This window comes from Dipodomys merriami, unplaced genomic scaffold (genome assembly GCF_024711535.1).
Source record: "Dipodomys merriami isolate MVZ:Mamm:240054 unplaced genomic scaffold, mDipMer1.0.p SCAF_433, whole genome shotgun sequence".
NCBI lineage: Eukaryota > Metazoa > Chordata > Mammalia > Rodentia > Heteromyidae > Dipodomys > Dipodomys merriami.
Window position 1 is genome coordinate 694388 of NW_027205971.1, and position 20326 is coordinate 714713.

At 48.9% G+C, this 20326-nt stretch overlaps 1 long non-coding RNA gene across 1 annotated transcript in view; it reads left to right on the forward strand.

Moving 5' to 3' along the window:
• Nucleotides 1-20326, forward strand: part of LOC138807787 (uncharacterized) — a 103130-nt gene that overhangs the window by 69433 nt on the left and 13371 nt on the right. Inside the window, exon 3 of the long non-coding RNA XR_011366280.1 lies at nt 7849-8149. This is a non-coding gene — a long non-coding RNA (uncharacterized lncRNA). The remainder of the gene's footprint in view (nt 1-7848; nt 8150-20326) is intronic.

The following is a 20326-nucleotide window of genomic DNA, read 5'->3' on the forward strand; positions in this document are numbered from 1 at the left end:
TTGATGTCTAAATAAATCTAAAGGGGCTTCTAAAATAAGGAGAAATAAAAACTCCGCGTGATAAGCAAGCCCGGCAACTGCTAGACACCTCCCCAGGAGAATTGGAAACATATGTCTGTATAAAAGCCTTTACGGTGATATCAGTCATGGAGCCAAAATGCAGAGATAACACCAGGGCTGAGATCCAACGTGCAGAGGATGAAAACATGCTGCGTTCACCGTGGCCTTCTGCCCAGAAGAGGGGGAGCGGGGAAGATGCGGGGCCAACCACCTTGCTGTGGATGAAATCTGAAAACATTGCATGAGGTGCACGAGATCAGAGTTCAGCCACCTAAGTCCTCCTGGAAGTGGATCAGTGATGGAAGGCAGGCAGAAGGGAGCTGACCGTTACTGGACTACTGCTGTATGTGAATATACGTTTCCCTGACACTTGGCTTATTGTTGAGATGACGTCCCCCTAACTTTTATTGTTTATGTTTTGTTTGACCCACTGGACCTCAAACCGTGATCCTCCTGATCCCTGCCTCCTGAATACAGATGGGCTGGCAGAAGTGAACCCTGTGCTCTTGCTTTGATGCGATTCAGTACCTGGTGCAGGTAGAAAGCCTCAGTTCTCGGGGTCCTCCAGTTCTTTCGTGTCTGCTGAGGTGCCTTGCAGGGCTCTCCTGGATGGTGGAGCTCTTCTCCGTGGCCCAGCCCCCTGGCTCAGGGAGTGGTGGTTTGTGGGTCTGCAGGGTCAGCCCCGCTTTGCGGTGACAGCTGTCTCCATGAGGGAACTCGGAAACTCGTGGCTCACTGTCATGACTCCCTGAGACCAGCTTCCCTTCCACAGAGCGCGTGGAGGCCAGGGCTCGGCCTGCAGGATCGTTATCCTCTTCGCTGTTTCCCAGGCTGCCAGCATCATCCAAGCTCATGTTGTCATCATTCATGTTTTCTTTTCTTTTCTTCTTCTTTTTTTTTTTTTTTTATTGGTCATGGGGCTTGAACTCTGGACCTGGGCGCTGTCCCTGAGCTCTTCAGCTCAAGGCGAGTGCTCTACCACTTGAGCCACAGCACCACTTCCAGTTTTCTGGTGATTAATTGGAGATAAGGAGTCTCGTGGACTTTCCTGTCTGGGCAGGCTTTGAACCAGGATCCTCAGATCTCAGCCTCCTGAGTAGCTGGGATGACAGGTGTGAGCGACTGGCGTGGGTACCTGGCTTCTGTCCTCTTCTGAGAGGTAACCATGGCTGTGTGTTTGTGGATTATTTATTTACCTGTGTCTCTCTGGGTTGCCTGACTTTTCTTGGGAATATCATAATTCTTCTACACTTCCTCTTGGTGAGTTCTCTGTCCTCCCCCTGCAGCTACCCTCCCTCTCCAGCTCTCCAGCCCCCCCCCCCCCGATCCTCTGTCATTTCTACCAGACAAGACTCAGCTTTGCATTCTGGGACTGGCAGTGGTGCAGGTGGTGGGGACCTGGAGTCGGCTCAGTGACTTCCTCTTGCCAAGTCTTCTGTTCTCTTTGAAGTTCATAACTGCCCGTCCCCCAGCGCTGTCCCTGCCTGCTTTCCACCAGCCCAGCCCTCAGCTCTCTGCCCATGGTCTCAATCTCCTTCTGGGATACTCAGACCAGCAGGGAGGGAGGAGATCCACCCATGCTTTCCTCCTGGAACAGGTAAGACGTTTTGTTTTGCGGGACTTGTGTTGATGGGAGACTCGCACGAGTGTGTGGTTACCACCACCCATGGAGCACCTGGTCCCTAAGGGACACTGTGTGGGGGACGCCAGGGTCACACAGCAGCGTGGGGAGCCATCTCCCCGTGCTGGAGATTTAGCCTTTCCACTCCACCTCCACCCCCAGCTCCTGTGCTGATGGAATTCAAATGTGGGCCTGGGGGAGGAGAGAGGAGTGGATGGGGGCACGGAGGGAAAAAGCTGGCATCCGATGGCTTTAGCAGAGGAGGAAGGCAACCTCCAGGATGGTGAGCCCCATCAACCTCTTTTCTCTGTAAATGACCTAGCTTCGGGCATTTTGTGATAGCAGCAGAGAAATCAACGAAAGCTGGATTGGAGCTTCAGGACGGTTGTGATCTGGGGCTTCCTGTGAGATCACAGCGGCTTTGTCCTCTCAGCCTCTGCAGCGTGTGGGATGCAGGCAGGGACGTGGGGGACTCTACCGCCTGTAGCTGGGGGAGACATGGTGCATGTGGAGGGGCAGTGGGAAGTTGTCTCACTTCTCCAGCTTCAGACTTGTCCTAGCTGTACGATGGAGCTTCCGTTAGCAGCTAACAGAAGCACTTATAGCGGCAAATAGCCAGGAAACACTGCCCAGATGAGGAAGGGGTGCACTGGCCTCTACAGAGGAAGGGCAGGCTTCTGCACGAATCCCCTCCTTCTCTTCATCCACCCACTCATGAGTGACTTACTCCCTTCTCCCCTTTTTTCTCTTGTGAGTGAAACATGACACAACTAATTTAGAAAAGAAGAAGTCTAGGTATGGTGACTCACGGCTGTAACCTTAGCTGCTGGGGAGGTGGAGATAAGTGGCTTGTAGTTCGAGGCCAGCTTGGGCATAAAAGTTCTTGAGAGGGCATCTCAATCCATAGCTGGATCTGGTGGCTCACACCTGTAATCCCAGCTATTGGGGAAGCACATGGCCAAGTGTGGTGGCAGGTTCCTGTTATTCCCAATAACACAGAGAAGCACAAATAGGAGGATCACAGTTCGGGGCAGCCTGGGCAAAAAGTGAGGCTCTATCTCAAAAATAATCAAGGCTAGCCTGGTGCCTAGGGCTCATGCTTATCATTCTAGCTACTCAGGGGGCTGAGATCTGAGGATCACATTTCAAAGCCAGCCTGGGCAGGGAAGTCTGAGAGACTCTTATTTCCAGTTAACCACCGGAAAATGAAGTGGCGCTGTGGCTCAAGTGGTAGAACACTTGACTTTAGCTGAAGAGCACCCAGGCCCAGAGTTCAAGCCCCACAACCATCACTACCACCACCAACAAAACCAAGGCTAAAAGGGGTTGGGGATGTGTCTCGGGTGGTAGAGTGCCTGCATAACAAATGTGAGGCCCTGAGTACAATTCCCAGTACTGCTGGGGGAGAAAAAGTGCCTTACAGCTGAGAAAAGATCTGTAATACCTCAAGCTAGTTCTAATATGATAAAATATTTATATTAATGTGTCATAAAAATTGATTCTCTCTTCTCCCGCCTCACACCATTAGTGGGTAGATATGTAACGTCTTATTTTCTTGCCTTCTTCTTCTCTCCCCCTCTCCCCCTTTTCTTTCTCACCTTGTCTTCTACAAAGGTGCAGTTTTTGTAGGACCGGGGAGGAACCATTTCTCCTGAGTAACGTTCAGAATAGAAGGTGGTGTTTATCTAGAGTTGTGTGTGTGTGCCCGTCATTCACATAGGCCTGTGCACAGGTGAATTCCGTGAACTTGAACGGCAGCCCGGGAAGGCGGGGGCCATCCATGTGTCCTTATTCCTGGATGGCAGCTGAGGGAGCGGAGGCCACTGTGATGGCTGCCAGCCCCTCCCTTAGCCTTCCCCCCCCCTTTCCCTCCCCTCCCCCCCTCCCCCCGCACTTCCACTTGGCAGCTTTTCAAACTAGGCCCAAGGCCTCTAGGCCTTTTATTGGGGAGACCCCTTCATTTTCTCCATAGCTTCTCCTGCCTGTCCTAAAGAAATAGACCAAGAACTCTGAGAGCATTACATTTTGGGTGGTGGGCTGGAGGTGTAGGTAGTACTCGGCAGTACAGGACCTGTCTAGCATGCACAGGGCCCCGAGTTTGATCCCTAGAACTCTCCCTACCCCCCAAATGTTTGGTGATGATGGAGGTTTTTTAGGCAGGAGTGGGGGATCCAGGAATCAGCCGCAGAGGGTTTTACGTGGTGCCTGTGTGTCAACCATCAGCCATTGATTTGTGGGAGTAAAGGCAGGTGAGGGCCCCACAGGAGGCAGGCCACCGGTCCCTGCTAAACCAGACCCCAGTCCCTCAAGTCTTCCTTCTCTGCCTTGAAGCTTCTGTGTCAGCTCTTCCAAACCACATTGTGCGGACAGCTCCAATGTCAGCAGCAGCGGGCTGGCCCAATCCCCAGCGGCTCTGGGGACCAATGCATAAGCACACACACACACACACACACACAGGCGTGCACACATGCAAACATACACGCATGCACAATCACAAGCACAAATGCACAAACATGCAATGTACAGATAGACATACCATTGTGCACAAACATAAGCACAGATGCACACACAGATACACTCATGCCCAGATACATGCACACACGCACCCATATGCAGATGCATACACACAGATGCCGACATGCATGTGCATACACATAGACACGAGACATAAAGACACTAACACAAAAATGCGGTCACACACACAGGCTCACACACCTGTGCAGACATACAGAGGCACACGGACACATGCACACACACACACAAGAAGATACACATGCAGACATAAACACCTACACACAGGGACACCTTTCATCCCATTTGTCCCACTTACTAAGTAAGTGCCTTAGTGGCTTTGTGGCTCTCCCCTGGTGGGTCCCTGGATTTGCTGGAGTGTGATGCCTTGTCTTGTGTAGAAACCCCTGGGAAGGAGAAATGGAAGGGCCCTGTCTTCACTTCTGACGATGGAGGCCAGTTCCTTAGCATGGCTTGTTGGGTTTCCTGTGGCCTGGGTCCCACCCATATCTGTCCCATTCCCCATGGCCCCAGTGTGTCCAGCTCTGCTCGCGGTGGTGTGTGTGTGTGTGTGTGTGTGTGTGTGTGTGTGTGTGTGTGTGTGTGTGCGCACGCACGCGTGCGCTTGCAGACCTGTACTCTGTCCCTTTGCCTTTTCGTTCAAGGCTGTTGCTGTACCTCTTTGAGCCACAGCTTCACTTTCAGGCTTTTTGGTGGTTACTTGAAGATAAGAGTCTCACAGACTTTCCTGCCTGGGCTGGCTTTGGACTGCGATCCTCAGATCTCAGCCTCCTGAGTAGCTAGGGTGACAGGCATGTGTTTTTTCCCCTCATGGAGTTCCTGGAGGATCTGATTACAGCTGCAGCCTTCTTGTCCAATGCAGAAGTGTCTGGACACCCATGCAGTTCACTTTAGATGTCCTGGGTCTCCCTAAGGCCCATTCATGCTCTACAAGGAAGGCCCAGGACACAGATTATGAGGCCCGTACGGCCTTGGCGGTAGGAGGGTGCAAGGCTGGGAAAACCCAGAGCAGGAGATGACCTGCCGAGGGCCATGCATGACAGGTCCAGGTTTGTGGATCTCATGTGGAGGGCTTTCTTCTCTTCATCATTCTGTACCGATGAACAAGAACCATGTCATCACTTGATACCATGAACAATGAAGTCAGACATTCTCCTCCCCAACCATCAGCACCTCAGCGCTGGCAGCTCGTGGACCAGAGATTCCCGGAGTGCAGTGTCTGTCCTTGTAGCTCTGTAATTCCTGATTATTTTAAATGGCAGCGATTATAGCAGGGCCCTGTTGGCTGGTCCTCTCCTGACTAACAACCAAGAAGGCACACCCTCCAATCAGGAGATCATTCAAAATAAATGAATGCACGGATGGAGGAAGCAAGACACCCATTATATTCAATATACATCATAGAAGAATGGAACCACATAACCAGAAGATAGGGGGATGGGGGGGGAATAATCACAGAGAATGATAGAAAGGGGTACGTTGACCAGAATACATTGTTTTTATTGGCTTACGGGATTGTAACCTCTTTGTACAACTGTTTAATAATAATTTTTTCAAAAGAAAAGGAGAAGAGGAAGGGGGAGAGAAACAAGGAGAAGAGGGAAGAGGAGGAAGAAGAGGAGGAAGGGAGGATGGAGGAGAGGAGGGAAGGGAGAGAGACATAGGGATGGATGGGAGGAGAGGAGAGAAGAAAGATATCCATCCATAGATGCTTCCCCCTATGATGCTTGGATGACTGTTCTCAGGCCCTTTTGGAGAAAAACAATGTTCTTAATAATGGCAGACCACTCTATCCATCTGGTCCCTGCTAACCTCCTGCCTTCTCCCTCTCTTCTCATTCCACACCCTTTTTTTGCTTTCTAACCACAATGCCCTTTAAAGACCTTCACAAACACCAAACTCCTTTTTACCCCAGGGCTTCTGCCTGTGCTGCGTGCTCTGCTTGGCACAGTTTCCAGTCTGGCTTTGTGACGTGGCTCCTAGTCTACCATAAGGTCATCCTTCCAGAATCCTTTTGCCTGCCCGCCTGGGCTAGCTGATGCCCTTGCTTCTTGCCTCGATACCATTCCACATCTAGTTTGAACATCTGCGTAAGGAAGTTGTTGTGTGTCTACCTTCCCACAGGTATATGAACCCCTGTGGGAGAAGATAGAGGCCTCTTCCTTGGTTCATCACCACAAGCCTACCCCAGGGTTTGCTGAATGAATGAATGAATGAACGGCAGGGCATGCAGAGCTCCTGGGACAGGCGTTGATTGGGTGGTGGTGGACAGGCCTTGATTTAGTAAGGGAGGTTCCAGGCCTCCTCCTTCTGTGCAGAGCTTGGTGTGGCAATCTATTCCTGGTCCTGTGAGAAATCACTCCGTGGACTCGGCTGCCCAGGAGAGGACAGAGTGAATAATGGGAGTCAGGCACCGTGTCGCGGACAAAGGCCTCAGCTGACACAGTAACAACAGCCTCCAATGTGGCTGGGCTGGAGCCTGGGCTCTTGGCATGCCTGGGAAGGGGTCCAGGTCATTTTTCTTGTGTGCGGAGGACTGTGAAGAGGCCGGGGAGGGGAGGCCGAGGGCTGGTGCTTCAGCCTGTCTGGCAATGGCTGGTGTTAGGGGCACACAGAAGGCCTGTGACTCGTTGATACGTATGAATATGTTCATGTATATTCCCATATTGAGTGTTCCCCACCTGAAGTACCTGAGACCAGACAAGAAGGGCTCCAGACTCCTGATGTTGTTTCTTCCCTCCCTGGGTATTTCGGAATATTTGCATACATGTAATGAAGTGGCTTGTCTCAACACTTGTGTCAGGTGTGTCACATTCATATTATGTATAAGCCATTTTTATGTGATGTAAATAATTCTGTGCCTAGAAAAAATAAAAAAGGTTTCATGGTCTGAAATCTTTGAGTTAGTAGCATTACATCATTTCGGATTTTTGGAAGATTTCAAATCACTGGCTTTGAGGTTAGGAATGCTTAATTTGTATATATATATATATATATATATATATATATATATATATATATATATAATATTATTACATAGTGGGATTTTTTTGGGAGGGGGGGTCAGTCATAGGGCTTGAACTCTGGGCTTGGATGCTATCCCTGAGCAATTCAACACAAGGTGAGTGCTCTACCACTTGAGCCACAGCACCACTTTCTAGTTTTCTGGTGGTTAATTGGAGATGAGTCTCACGGATTTTCCTGCCTGGGCTGGCTTTGAATCACGATCCTCAGATCTCAGCCTCCTAAGTAGCTAGGATTACAGTCGTGAGCCACCAGCGCCAAGCTTACACAGTGTTTTTATTGCCAGTATTGGAGTTTGAACTCAGGAGGCCCTGTCCCTTAGCTTTTTCACTCAAAGCTGATGCTCTATCTGTAGGGAGGGTTGGCACTGTGATTTCTAATGAGATGAAATGACAGTAAACAGGAGAAACTATTCAGCATGTTAGATTGTTAGTGAGCAGAACTGGGCCATCAGGGGTCTCAATCCCAGAGCAAACCTAATCGAGCAGGTAGCACTTGCGGGAAGATCTGAGGGAGTGACAGGAGGCCAGGCAGGCATCTGTGGGGGAGAACAGGACTCTTCCATTTAGTCTTAAGTACATAGTTTACTTAATTTTTTTTTTAAATCCCAGATGAGACACGAGTTCAAAGTGAGGAGCTTGGAAAGATGAATGGCCAAGAAGTGCTCTGAAATGTATAGGCTGAAAGCGGAGATATTGGCAAAAAGAAAAAAAAAACAGAAAAGGAAAAGCACAAGTGGAGAAGAACGTTGCATTCAGATTCTTCACAGGCGCCTTCCGGAAGCTCCACGCTACAGGAACCAGGGCTGGCCTTCAGAAGTAGTGTCCGATCATTTCGATTAGCGCAAGAAAGACACAAGTGGGCTCCATCAGAGATCTCCCACCACCAGACGAGAAGCCCCCGCATCAAAAGGTGGGGGGACTGAGGACAGGGCTTGTTTTAAGTTAAGTGACACTTCAGGAATGGATGCATGGCACTTTTCTGATGGTTGATTCGGGTCTGATGTTGGGAGCCAGGCCAGTTTGCTGAGTGTTGATGAGTTGAAAGCTCGTTCTCAGAAAATTGATGAATCAAAGTGGCATTCCTCTCCTCATTTAAATCTCACTGCAGCAAATGAGGAGGAGGAGGAGGAGGAGGAGGAGGAGGAGGAGGAGGAGGAGGAGGAGGAGGAGGAGGAGGAGGAGGAGGAGGAGGAGGAGGAGGAGGAGGAGGAGGAGGAGGAGGAGGAGGAGGAGGAGGAGGAGGAGGAGGAGGAGGAGGAGGAGGAGGAGGAGGAGGAGGAGGAGGAGGAGGAGGAGGAGGAGGAGGAGGAGGAGGAGGAGGAAGAGAGAGAGGATGGGAAGTAGCTAAGCCCAGATGAAGAGATCCAGCCCGGGACCAGATCATGACTTCCCATGAGCCCTTGAGTGGCGGCTCCTTCCTCCTCCTTGTTCTCCTCCTCCTTCTCCACCACTACCTCCCTCCTCCTCCTCCTCTTCCACCATCACCTCCCTCCTCCCCCTCTTCCACCATCACCTCCCTCCTCCTCCTCTCCCTCCTCCTCCCCTTCTTCCTCCCTCTTCTTCTTCCTCCTCTTCCTCTTCTTCATTTGATGTCTAGGACAGACATTTCCTTTTGTAAATGACTTTATTGTTATTACAGAGGTGATGTACAGAGGGGTTCCAATTACATGAGTCAGGCAATGAGTCCATTTCCTTTCGTACAGTGTCTTCTGTTCCCTCCTTCGCTCCCATCCCCTCCCTCCACTCTCCACCCAAGAGCTGTACAGTTTACTTTCACCTGTGTCCAGTGTGCTCCACTGCTGCATCCCCCCTTTCCCTCCCCCGCCCTCCTGAAGACGTCCATGTGACTACACCATACATAAGGTAAAGAAGACAGAGGCATCAACAACTGAAGAACAAAAAGTCGCTTGTTTCCATATCCTGGGGCGTGTTTCAGCGCATCTGCTCTTGTGGCATCACGCCTCTGTGTTTCTCTCCTCCAAGGGAGGCCCTCTTTGGCCTCACTGTGGGTGAGGATCTGGAGTCCTGTGTAACTTGTTAGACTTACTTCTTAGCACTCACCCTGCTCATCTGTCACACGTGCCCAGAACCAAAGCCACATGCAGGGATGCGGCAAAGGGTGCGTGGCATCTATTTGCTGGGGGTTGAGAAGAGACTTGGGCTTTCAAATGCAGAAGGACATACAGACACATGAAGCAAGCCCTGCCACTGGCATTTAGAAACCTCTTCTTGTATGTAGGTATGTATCCTCCCTTCCTCCCCCTGCCTCCCTCACCTCCCTCCTTACCTTCCTTTCTTCATTCCTTCCCTCCCTCCCTCTCTGTCCCTCTTCCTCTCCCTCCCTCTCCCCTTTTCTCTTTCTCTCTCTTTCTCTCTTTCCCTCCCTCCCTCCCTCTCTCCCTCCCTCTCTCCCTCCCTCTCTATCTCTTTCTTTCTTTCTTTCTTTTTCTTTTCTTTTCTTTTTCTTTCCTTCCCTCCCTCCCCTCCCCCCCTCTCTCACTCTTTACTTTCTCCTATGGTGCCAGACTGGGGCTTGAATTCAGGGCCTCGGTGTTCTTTACATTTTTTATTTTGCTCAAGGCCAGTACTCTATCACTTGAACCACATCTCCACTTCTGGCTTTTGACTGGTTACTTTCCTGTCTGGATTGGCTTTGAACCTTGATCCTCAGATCTCACCCCTCTTGAGTAGCTAGGATGATAGGCTTGAGCTATCAGGGCCCGACTCATTTTCCTTCTTTAACTTAGTTTGTCTCACTTTATTTTTCCTTCGGCATCCATGTTTGCCCCCTCCCCTTTTCTTCTTCTTCTTCTTCTTCTTCTTCTTCTTCTTCTTCTTCTTCTTCTTCTTCTTCTTCTTCTTCTTCTTCTTCTTCTTCTTCTTCTTCTTCTTCTTCTTCTTCTTCTTCTTCTTCTTCTTCTTCTTCTTCTTCTCCTTCTTCTCCTTCTTCTCCTTCTCCTTCTTCTCCTTCTTCTCCTTCTCCTTCTTCTTCTTCTTCTTCTTCGTCGTCGTCGTCGTCGTCGTCGTCGTCGTCGTCTTCTTCTTCTCCTTCTTCTCCTTCTTCTCCTTCTTCTCCTTCTTCTCCTTCTTCTCCTTCTTCTCCTTCTTCTCCTTCTTCTCCTTCTTCTTCTTCTTTCTTCTTCAAAAAACAGCTATTAACATCCAGAGGAAGAGTATTCTGTGAACGACAGTTTGAGTATTGTAAAGGAGTCATTTTGGCTGTTTAATTTATTTCCCAAACCAGAAGCAGAGAACACATTTCATTGTACATCCCCTGTGCTGGTGAACAGGGTCAGACTTCTCTCTTTATGCAAAGGACGATATAAAATAAGCCGAGGTATGCCCAGCAAAGTCTCCTGGAAAACACGGTTCTAGGGGTCAGCAGCTTGGAATTTCACAAGTGGGGAGGCCCTTGTTGGGCAATAGCAGCACATGATTTACTGATGTACCCTAAATTTTTAGTGTACCCTAAATGGAAAGTTGGCAAAAGAGGAACCTCTAAGAGCCTTGGATGACGCGTGCTTGAGATTGGTTTATGGTGTTTTCATCTCTTCTGCAGACCTACTCCTAGGCAAGTATGTGAATAACATCTTCCTTTTGAAAGCTTTTCATTCTTTTTATCTTTTTTTCCCCTTGGTCCTCAGCAGGATTGCTGAGGGGGCTGGGCTATCATTTCTAATTCACGGACAGTGGGACTATAAAACTATAAGACTCAGGAATAAAGCTCCAGGATCATGCTCCAGAAGGGAGGAGAAGCTCAAGGGAACTCCCCGACCCCCCTTTTTTCTTGTGCTGGTCCTAAGGCTTGAACTCAGGCCTGAATACTGTTCCTTTAGTGTTTGCTTGTTTGTTTGTTTGTTCTAGGCTGGTGCTCTTCCACTTGAGCCATAGCTCTACTTCAGGATTTTTGCTGGTTATTCTTTCCTGCCTGGGCTGGCTTTGAACCTCAATCCTCAAATCTCAGCCTCCTGAGTTTCTAGGATGACAGGCGTGAGAAACTGGTGAGTGGCTCAAGGGAATTCTTACACGCACTCAAAAGGTACAAGCGAAGGGTGGATTGTTGAGAACTAGTATGGTAAGAGTACCAGTCACTCCTGAAACTAGCTTCCTTTCCTCCTGGGTGCATAGATGAACTACATTTCCCAGCCTCTCCTTTGCCATCATGTTACCATGTGACTTGAGTTCCAGCCAATCAAATGTAAGCACACAAAATGGCCACCTTCCTTGGCCCACAGTAACATCTACCCACCATCTTTCTTACCTTTTCCTACACGGGTTTCTTTGGATGGTGATGGGAACTGTGTAGAGTGCTGGATTTGGATATATGGATGAGAAATACATTTCTATTTTGTTGGAGTTCTTTTATCTTTTGGGCTTTGTTGTCATCATGGCTGGCTGGAAGTCCAGACAGGGAGTTTACAATAAGGAGTGTTTAGTTGTAATGCTTTGGGAGAAAGGCCATAGACAGATCGGGGTTAAAATCTCAACTCTGACCTTCACTAGACTCCATGATCTTGGGTAGGTGATGGAATGTCCCTCCTTATTTTTTCCCTTAGGTATTTTTCCCTCTCCCTTAGGGAATGGAAGTAATATTCACCCCGTAGGTTTGCCTTCCGAAAGTTGAAGGACAACACATTTAATGTGTTCGGCATAGTGATCGGAGTGTTACAGATGCACGCTGAAAGGGCCTGGTGGCTGCTGGCTTTTCTGATCTTTTCAAAAAGATCTCCATTCTCTTGTTTGGAGGTGGAGGGGGAAGGGGGAGAGTCTGTGAGTTAAAATAGTAATGTCTTCCGTAAGTTGCCTTCCTCACCTAAAGCAAACCAAATAACAACAGCAACACCACCACCCAGAGAGAGAGGAAGCGTGCCCCTCCTTCCTGCTCACTGTAGCTGTAGTTAGGGGCGTGTGTGATGCTCTCCTCCCTCTCTTTCCTGAACAGGTAGGCACCATGAGGGAGCAAATCAGATCTGTGTTGGTCTTAGGTGTGTATTCAACTTGGTGCGGAGCCTTCCACAAAAGTGGGCGATGAATAAACACTGCATTGACAGCTTGGTGAGGTGGTGCATCTTGCATGTGTAAATTTGCTGCTCTTTCTTCTTTACACTTGGCCAGATAACTGGGCTGATGCTCTATCTCTTGAGCCATACCTCCAGCCCTGTTTTTTGCTTTTTTTTTTTGGAGGGGGGCTGGTTATTTAGATGGAGTCTTCTAGAGTTTCCTGTCTGGAGGAACTCAAGTTCCTCTAGATCTTAGCTTTCTCAGTAGTTAGGATGATAAATGTGAACTGTGGACACCTAACTTTCACATATAAATCCTGACGGGGATCCCCAAACATTGAACACTGGTGCAAATGGAGGAGAGACACTGAGGTGGCTGGCTTAGAGATCCTTTGCCATGGCAAGGAATAATAAAGACCCTTGCCCATGTCTCTTCACCCTCTCTGGTACATTCTTCTTTGGCCCTGCATGGCATGGCATTCCCCCCATTCTCAGTATATATATATATGCCTGGTATATAGTAGGTGCTCAGTTAATACTTGTCCAATGTTGACTGAGTCAGTAGCACTTTCAAGCTGGGGGACACCACAGCCATGACCTGCGAACACCGGATATTGGAAGTGGGAAAACTCCACACAAAGCTGCCAGGCACAAACACCATCTGCTTCACAGTCTGGCCAGGCCCTGCCGTTTCCACGCCACTGTTTTCTAGCACACATATCTTGGCCCTGAAACTTGTGCTTCATCCCTGCCTGGATTTCTAGTCAGTCTCTGACATCCACGCATGCTTAAAAAAAAAAGAAAAATAAAGAGAGCTATTTGTTTACAGATGTTGAACGGCTGGATCCACACCACGCTGGCAGCTGGTGGCTGAGGTCTTTGGTGTTGGAGCGGCCTCCCCACTGCCCCTCCTGGGGACTTGTGTCCCCCTGGTGGAGGTGTGTGGGGGGGAATCACCATGTGATTCTGTGACCCTCAGAGCAACTCCATGCTCCGTTCATAGCGATTTCCCAAGACACAAGAATACAGAGATGGAGGGATGGTGTCCCCCTCCTCTCCATATTCAGTTTTGTCATAAAATGGGTCTTTCTGCAGTGATGTGCGGTAGAGGGTCCTCTCACGGTGCTGCTGGGGGTGACACTTCCTCTTTGCTGAGCCTGTACTCCCTCGGCACCAGTGGCCCTTCTGCCTGATTAATGGTGTTCTCCTTCAGCCCGCCTCTGTTTGCCTTGTGTGTCTCCCCAGGAGCCCGCAGCGCTGCCTGCCCAGCTTCTCAGCACAGTGGCAGCTTGACACGGAGTGGGTTTTGTCGCAGATTTCAAGGTCACTCCCTCTCTGTTACCACCCCTGTCCTGGCGCTCTCTCTCTCTCTCTCTCTCTCTCTCTCTCTCTCTCTCTCTCTCTCTCTCTCTCTCTCTCTCACATACACACACACACAAGCAAGACACACACAGAGGGAGAGAGGGAGAGGAGAATGTAGAATCTAGAAGGAATTTATGTCTAGGTACTCATAGCCTATGTATTTTTTTTGTCAGTCATGGGGCTTGAACTCTGGACCTGGGTGCTGTCCCTCAGCTACCACTTGAGCCACAGTGCCACTTCTGGCTTTTTGCTTATGTGGTGCTGAGGAATTGAACCCAGGGCCTCATGCATGCAAGGCAAGCACTCTACCACTGAGCCACCTTCCCGGCCCGCCTGTGTATTTTTAAGCATGAGTTTTGTCTCCTTGTCTTTTGCAGGATTGGCACAGGCCATGGTTGCACTAAGGAATTCATTTGGAATCCCAGGCTGAAACTCCAGCCCATGATAGGTTGTGTGTGTGTGTGTGTGTGTGTGTGTGTGTGTGTGTGTGGCAGTGGTGTCTGGCGATACCCTTACCATCCAGAGGAGGTGTTAGAGTGTCTCGGATTTCTACCTGGGACTTAGCACCCATAACGTGTGAGGCAGAACAGGCCCTGGGGTTCATCTGAGAGAGCTCCATGCGAAGTACCCCAAGCTTCCAGTTCCCACCCTGTCCCCCTCCTTGTCCTTCTAAGTCTGACTGTGTGGAACTTCAGACAGACGGGATGGGTGGGAGGCAGAAATGGGATGGGTGTAGAATGCTCCCTTTCTTGCCTTTCTTGCTCCCACCTCCCAGGTACATGTCCTGAGGACTGGAGGCTGCCCCCCCCATCTGTGCCCTCGGAGAGTACATAGTCTCCTAGGGGAATCGAATGATCCCCAGCTCATCAAAACACAGTGCCATGACTATTACCGTGGAGGTGAGAAAGGACAGATTCTTCTCCTTCCACTCCCATCTGGTCCATGTTGAGGTTAAAATGAAGGAGACAGAGTTTTAGGTAGATTCTTCATTTTTATTTTTTGCATAATGACCCACGAGGGATGAGCTGGTAGGGGGACCACCATGGCTGAAGGCTGGTTCTGATGACCTGGGAGACCACAGGAGGGAGGAGAGTCTGAGGTCTCATTCTCCCCTCCAAGGCCCAGGGCACCTTCCCCTCCCCACACCCTGGCACCCTAGTGGCTGAGCAGGGAAGAGCCAGCAATGGTTTTTGGATAAGCAGAGGATGCCGAAGGGAGGGGAAGAGGGAAGGAGGAGAGGAACCCAGGTTAGACGGAATCTCATGGAACCTGATTCCTGAGAATCAAGAAGAAAGTTCCTGAGCTGGGTGCTGGTGGCTCATGCCTGTAATCTTAGCTACTCAGGCTGAGATCTGAGGGTTGTGGTTCAAAGCCAGCCTGGGCAGGAAAGTCTTTGAGAATCTTATCTTCAATTAACCACCAGAAAACGAAGTGGCGCTGTGGCTCAAGTGGCAAAGTGCTTGCTATGAGCTGAAGAGCTCAGGGACAGCGCCAGGCCCAGAGTTCAAGACCCACAACTGACAAGAGGAGGAGGAGGAGGAGGAGGAGGAGGAGGAGGAGGAGGAGGAGGAGGAGGAGGAGGAGGAGGAGGAGGAGGAGGAGGAGGAGGAGGAGAGGGAAGGGGAGGGGGAGGAGAAGGAAAGAGAGGAGGAGAGGGAGAGGGAGTGGAAGGAGGAGGGGGAGGAGGAGTAGGGAAGTTCCTATGGCCTAGGGGGTGGCTTGTAGGGTAGGGTTTGAAATATCCCCCTCACATGTCAAGGAAAGGGCTAGTTGTGCAATCTTCTGTGTCCAGTGTAGGAGATGGGCTGGCTGTGCTATTTTGCTTATGGGGTTATGGGGCTGTGGCCACACCCTTCCGGATGAAGGACTTAGGGCTAGGGGTATAGAGCAACCGGTTGTAGTTCCCTATGTAAAGGGCTGCCTATCTGGCGTCATCTACCATGTGTGAGGCGCTGTCCCTGGTGCTGAAGATCCAGTCATGAACATATCTGGCTTCATCTACCGTGTGAGGCGCTGTCCCTGGTGCTGAAGATTGTCATGAACAAAACATGAGTCCCTGCCCTCTTAGAGTTGGTGCTCTTTGTGGAAGACTGTCTTGTGTAACACAGAGAAAGGGATTGATCACTCCTGCCCGAGAGAGGAGAACCTTCACTGGAGCTGGACCTGGGAGGATGGAGAAGACTTGAACTCTTAACCCGTCTGCCTCTAATTTTCTGGGTAGTGGGGATGACAGGCATGCACCACTGTGCTGGGCTGAACATCCTTTTACCTATCTTTCAGTGGACATAGAGGCATACTTTTGCTGACCTAGAGTAGGTCTGCATATGTTCAACTCTAGTCAGTTATGTCAAGTGGTTTTCTAGGTACTTTGGTAAATTTACATTTCCACCCTTTCTGTCTACGCCTTCATCTTGGGTAGGGGACCAGTTGCACCATGGAGAAGGGAGAAAGAGCCAGAGAGACTGATGACAACAAGCTGTTGCAAGATTTTTAAGAAAGGGTGCTATAGCATTGATCTCTTCATTCAGTTTTTTTTTATTTGGTTGGTCATGGGGCTTGAACTCTGGGCTTGGGCGCTGTCCTTGCACTCTTCAGCTCAAGGCGAGCGCTCTACCACTTGAACCCACAGCACCACTTCCAGTTTTCTAGTAGTTTATTGGAGATAAGAGTCTTATGGACTTTTCTGCCCAGGCTGGCGTTGAACCGTGATCCTCAGATTACAGGCGTGAGCCACCGGTGCCCAGCTTATTCATTCAGTTTTTAAGACATGTACATAGTGAGAATTTGAAGGGTAGACCTCACACCACATGAGGAGCTTGTGATCCACTCCCAACAGAATGGACAGAATTCTTGTCCTCATGGAGTTTATACCCTATTGGGATAGAAAGCATTCATTGTCAGAAGAATTGCAGTCCCAGCACCAAACCCTTGTTTTCTGATTTCCATTCCAATCGTAGCCTGCAAATGGATTTCCTTTAGGCCCTGTCCAATTTCTTTGTCTTTTTTTTTCTTCTTCTTTTTTTTTTTTTGGCCACAGTCTGCTGGGCTCCAGCTAATTTGACTGGCTTCCTTGGGGAATATCGATTGCTTGGACATCTGGATGCATTTAGATTCCAAAACTCCAATGTCACTCCTGGAGGTCAATTAGTGTGTGAACTGGATCTTTGCAGATTGATAATGCTTCCAGGTTTCTGATTTATCGTCTTCGTTTCTCTTGCTGAAGCTGGCCATAAAAAGATGAGGTCTGCTCTCAGCCACCGCAGAGTCCTCGTTAAATTCGCACTCCGTCTTACTGAGTCTCCAAGCTATTTTCTTTCTTTATTTCTTTTAAGAAGCACCCATCATTGCTTCCATGATTCTGTTCCACTTGAATCATCATGTTCTTCTTGAGATTCCAAATATCAGACTTCTCAAAAGACCCAGGTGTGAGAGACAATGATCCCACGGGCCGAAGGGTTCGAAACAAGAAGAGCTCCTTTGTGGCTCACTCTGAAGAAATTCTCTATTTTGTGCCAAGAGAATGGTTGGAACTGTACTGGGCTGGGGAAGGTTTAGACTGCCAGAAAAAAGTTCATTCCATTTTGGTCTCATATCCACTCCACAGTCATTTTTGAATTGTGGCTCCAAATTCAACCACATGTATTGAGTAACTGCTATAGCAGAGGCATTTGTGTTAGGCACAAAAACGTATTAGTGGCTGTGTCATGGCTGCTCTCCTTGAAGGGCCCAGAATCTAGTTGGGGAGATCAAGGTATCCACAAAAATACTCTACCTAGGACTGCCCACGGAGCTATGGGCTTGTAAAAGCAAAGCATCTACTCAGTTAAGAGATCAAAGGATTGAGGGAATAAGAATCGCTTCACTGAGACTTAGGGGAGATAGGAGAATATGAGAGAGAGGTGGAAAAGTACTGCAGGCAAGGGAAGAGCAGATGCCAAGGCTGGGAAGAAAGAGGACACAGCAAATCTGAGACGTACAAGTGAGTTGAGTAAAACTGGGTGGGCCGTATGTGGTCAGGAGAGGGAAGATGATGCTTTGGGATGGACCAGGGACCAGCTGAGCTTTTTTAAAGCAGAGTAAGAAACTTGGACTTCTCATACCAATGAGGTAGGCAGGATGAGGCTTTAAGCAGGAGGAGAGACATGATGTGTTCTGTTCTTTGGGATATTTGCCTGTGTTGCAAAAGTCTGGTTCTTTAAATGCTGTGATATTGGTCAATGGGGAGGTCGGAGTTCTCGAGGGTGGCATAAGTTTCCTTTCCTTAACCATTTGGTAGACATTCTTGAGAATCTTGTAACTCACTGTCTGTACACCCTCAACCTAAGATTTTCAACAGCCCATGCCTAAGAGTCTACCATAGTGTCTGGTAGCCGCAGTGAATTTGAACAGGCAGAGATCAGGAGGATTGGAGTTCAAGATCTGGTTGGTCAAAAAATTACAGAGATTTCATCTCAACCAGCATGTTGGGTGTGGTGGCAGGGGCTTGTAATCTCAACTGTATGAAAGGCATTGATAGGAGAATTAGAGTCCAAAGCTGGCCCTGTGGGGGCGGTAGAGGGTGGGGGGAGTGGATAGAAAACATTAGACCTTATAACTAAAGCAAAAAAGGAAAGAAAGGTGGGGACAGGGGTCCTGACTCAAGTGCTAAAGCACTAGCATAGCAAGTACGAACTCTGGAGTTCAAATGCCAGTGATGCTCTTTCTAAAATTTCAGGGCTCTGGGGGTTGTGCTGGGTCATGAATGTGAAGGGGACAAGGGACAGGTTGGGAAGGAGGTCTATGCAGAAGAGTCACTTGCCTTTTCTCCCCCACCCCCACCCCCAGTGCACTTTGCATGGCTGTCTTTTCATTCCACGTCACAAATTTTGGAAAGCCCATCTGCCCGTTTGATTAATGAGCCCTTTCAGCAAAAGCAACAGAGATAAATGTCCTCTAGGAGCCCGGCAAAGAGAAATGAAGAAATAGGCTGGCTAATTTTCAGCCATTACTTTGGAGTCTGAACTTCTTTTCCTTGTATCAATTTAGCTATTATTTCGAAAAAAACTAATTAATCTTCACTCAGGCGGCTCCCAGGGACCCGTGTTTAGATAATTAACAACCCGTGGATTATGAAAAGTCTCACTTGCAAATTTGGCTCTAGCATGTGGGTAGAGGCAGCGTTTCTCGGTATTATTCTGTTTAAACCCTCTTCTGCCCATCCTTCATTTCCTGACAATTAAGAGCAAATAATTAACCATGATGGATTTTTCTTGCTTACTTGCTGTTCAAATACCGTTTCCCTTTGTTCTCATACTACATCCACCAGAGCTTGCTTTCTGACCAGCTTTCTAGATAATTGCTCTGAAACCAGGTAACACAGAGGCTTTATTTGCCACAAACATGTATCAAGAACATTTGGATTTTCTCCCGTGTGAGGAGGGTACATGGGAGGGGGTGGGATTCCAGGGCTGCACAGCAGAAGTGGTTTGTAATTCCTCTATGACTCTCAGACTGTAGCATTCAAGTGTAGCTCTATAAAATAGCTGTCTTCCAAGAGGATGGCGGGATGTTGGCTATACATGGAAGCTGGTTTCATGAGAGGAAGGAGGCCACCCTGGGACAGGCTACCAAAAGAAATGAGAGTTTGTGTAAAAATTCAAGAGCAACCCTGCCCAACCAATTCAGAAATTTCTCCTATTCAACACGCTAGGTGCTACTGTATTCCAAGCACTGTAGACATTTCTAGAAATGGTTCCTTTGGGGGGAACCGTCCCTTTTTGGCTCTGAAATCTATGCTTCAGAAGTGGTCATGTACTTCATGTTCAGCCAATCAGAACCAGTCATCCTTCATCTTCAGTGATTGGTGGGATCATCCAAATGAGGCCAATCAGAACCAGCAAGACAATTCTGAGATCTTCCCTCAAACTCCCCCCCCCCCCCGCCCCAGAATTATGGGATGGGAGGAATTTCGGGTAGGCCCAGAGGTGGTGTTTAGAATCCTCAGTAGCCACGGAGAGGGTTTGAGAAAAAAGCTAAAGACAGGATGGGTTTTAAGTGTTTAGGCCTGGAACAATTCCTTGTAGCAGACTTCCTCTGGTTGGCTCGTCCCTAATGAAGTGTCTGATCAACTGTGACAAAGAGGCGGGAGACACAGAACAAAGTCAGACAAACATAGTTGTCAGGACATTGTTAGCGATGCTAATTACACACTCTCAGGTCTGACCCTATGTGTATTGACGTATATGTTTGTCTTTTAGATCTAGCACCCACATGCTGGCAAACAACCACCTTTGTCCTTCTGAATCTTCCTTACCTTGCTTAACACGATGACCTCTAGTTCTCATTTCGTGTGTGTGTGTGTGTGTGTGTGTGTGTGTGTGTGTGTGTGTGTGTGTGTGTGTGTGTGTGTGTGGTTTGAACTCGGCCTGGGTGCTGTCCCTCAGCTCTTCAACCCAAGACTAGCACTCTACCACTTGAGCCACAGTACCACTTCCAGTTGTCTGAGTGGTTTATTGGAGATCAGAGTCTCACTGTCTTTCTTGCCTGGGCTGGCTTTGAACCGCGATCCTCAGATCTCAGCCTCCCGAGTAGCTAGGATTACAGGCATGAGCCACCGGCACCTGTCTAGTTCTCATTTCTTAAACTGTGTTCATGGTGTACTCATGTCCCAGGAAACATTTGAAACAATTATATGTAGCTGGGGATATGTGAGAAGCACTAGCTTAGTAACAGAATGCAAACTTTTA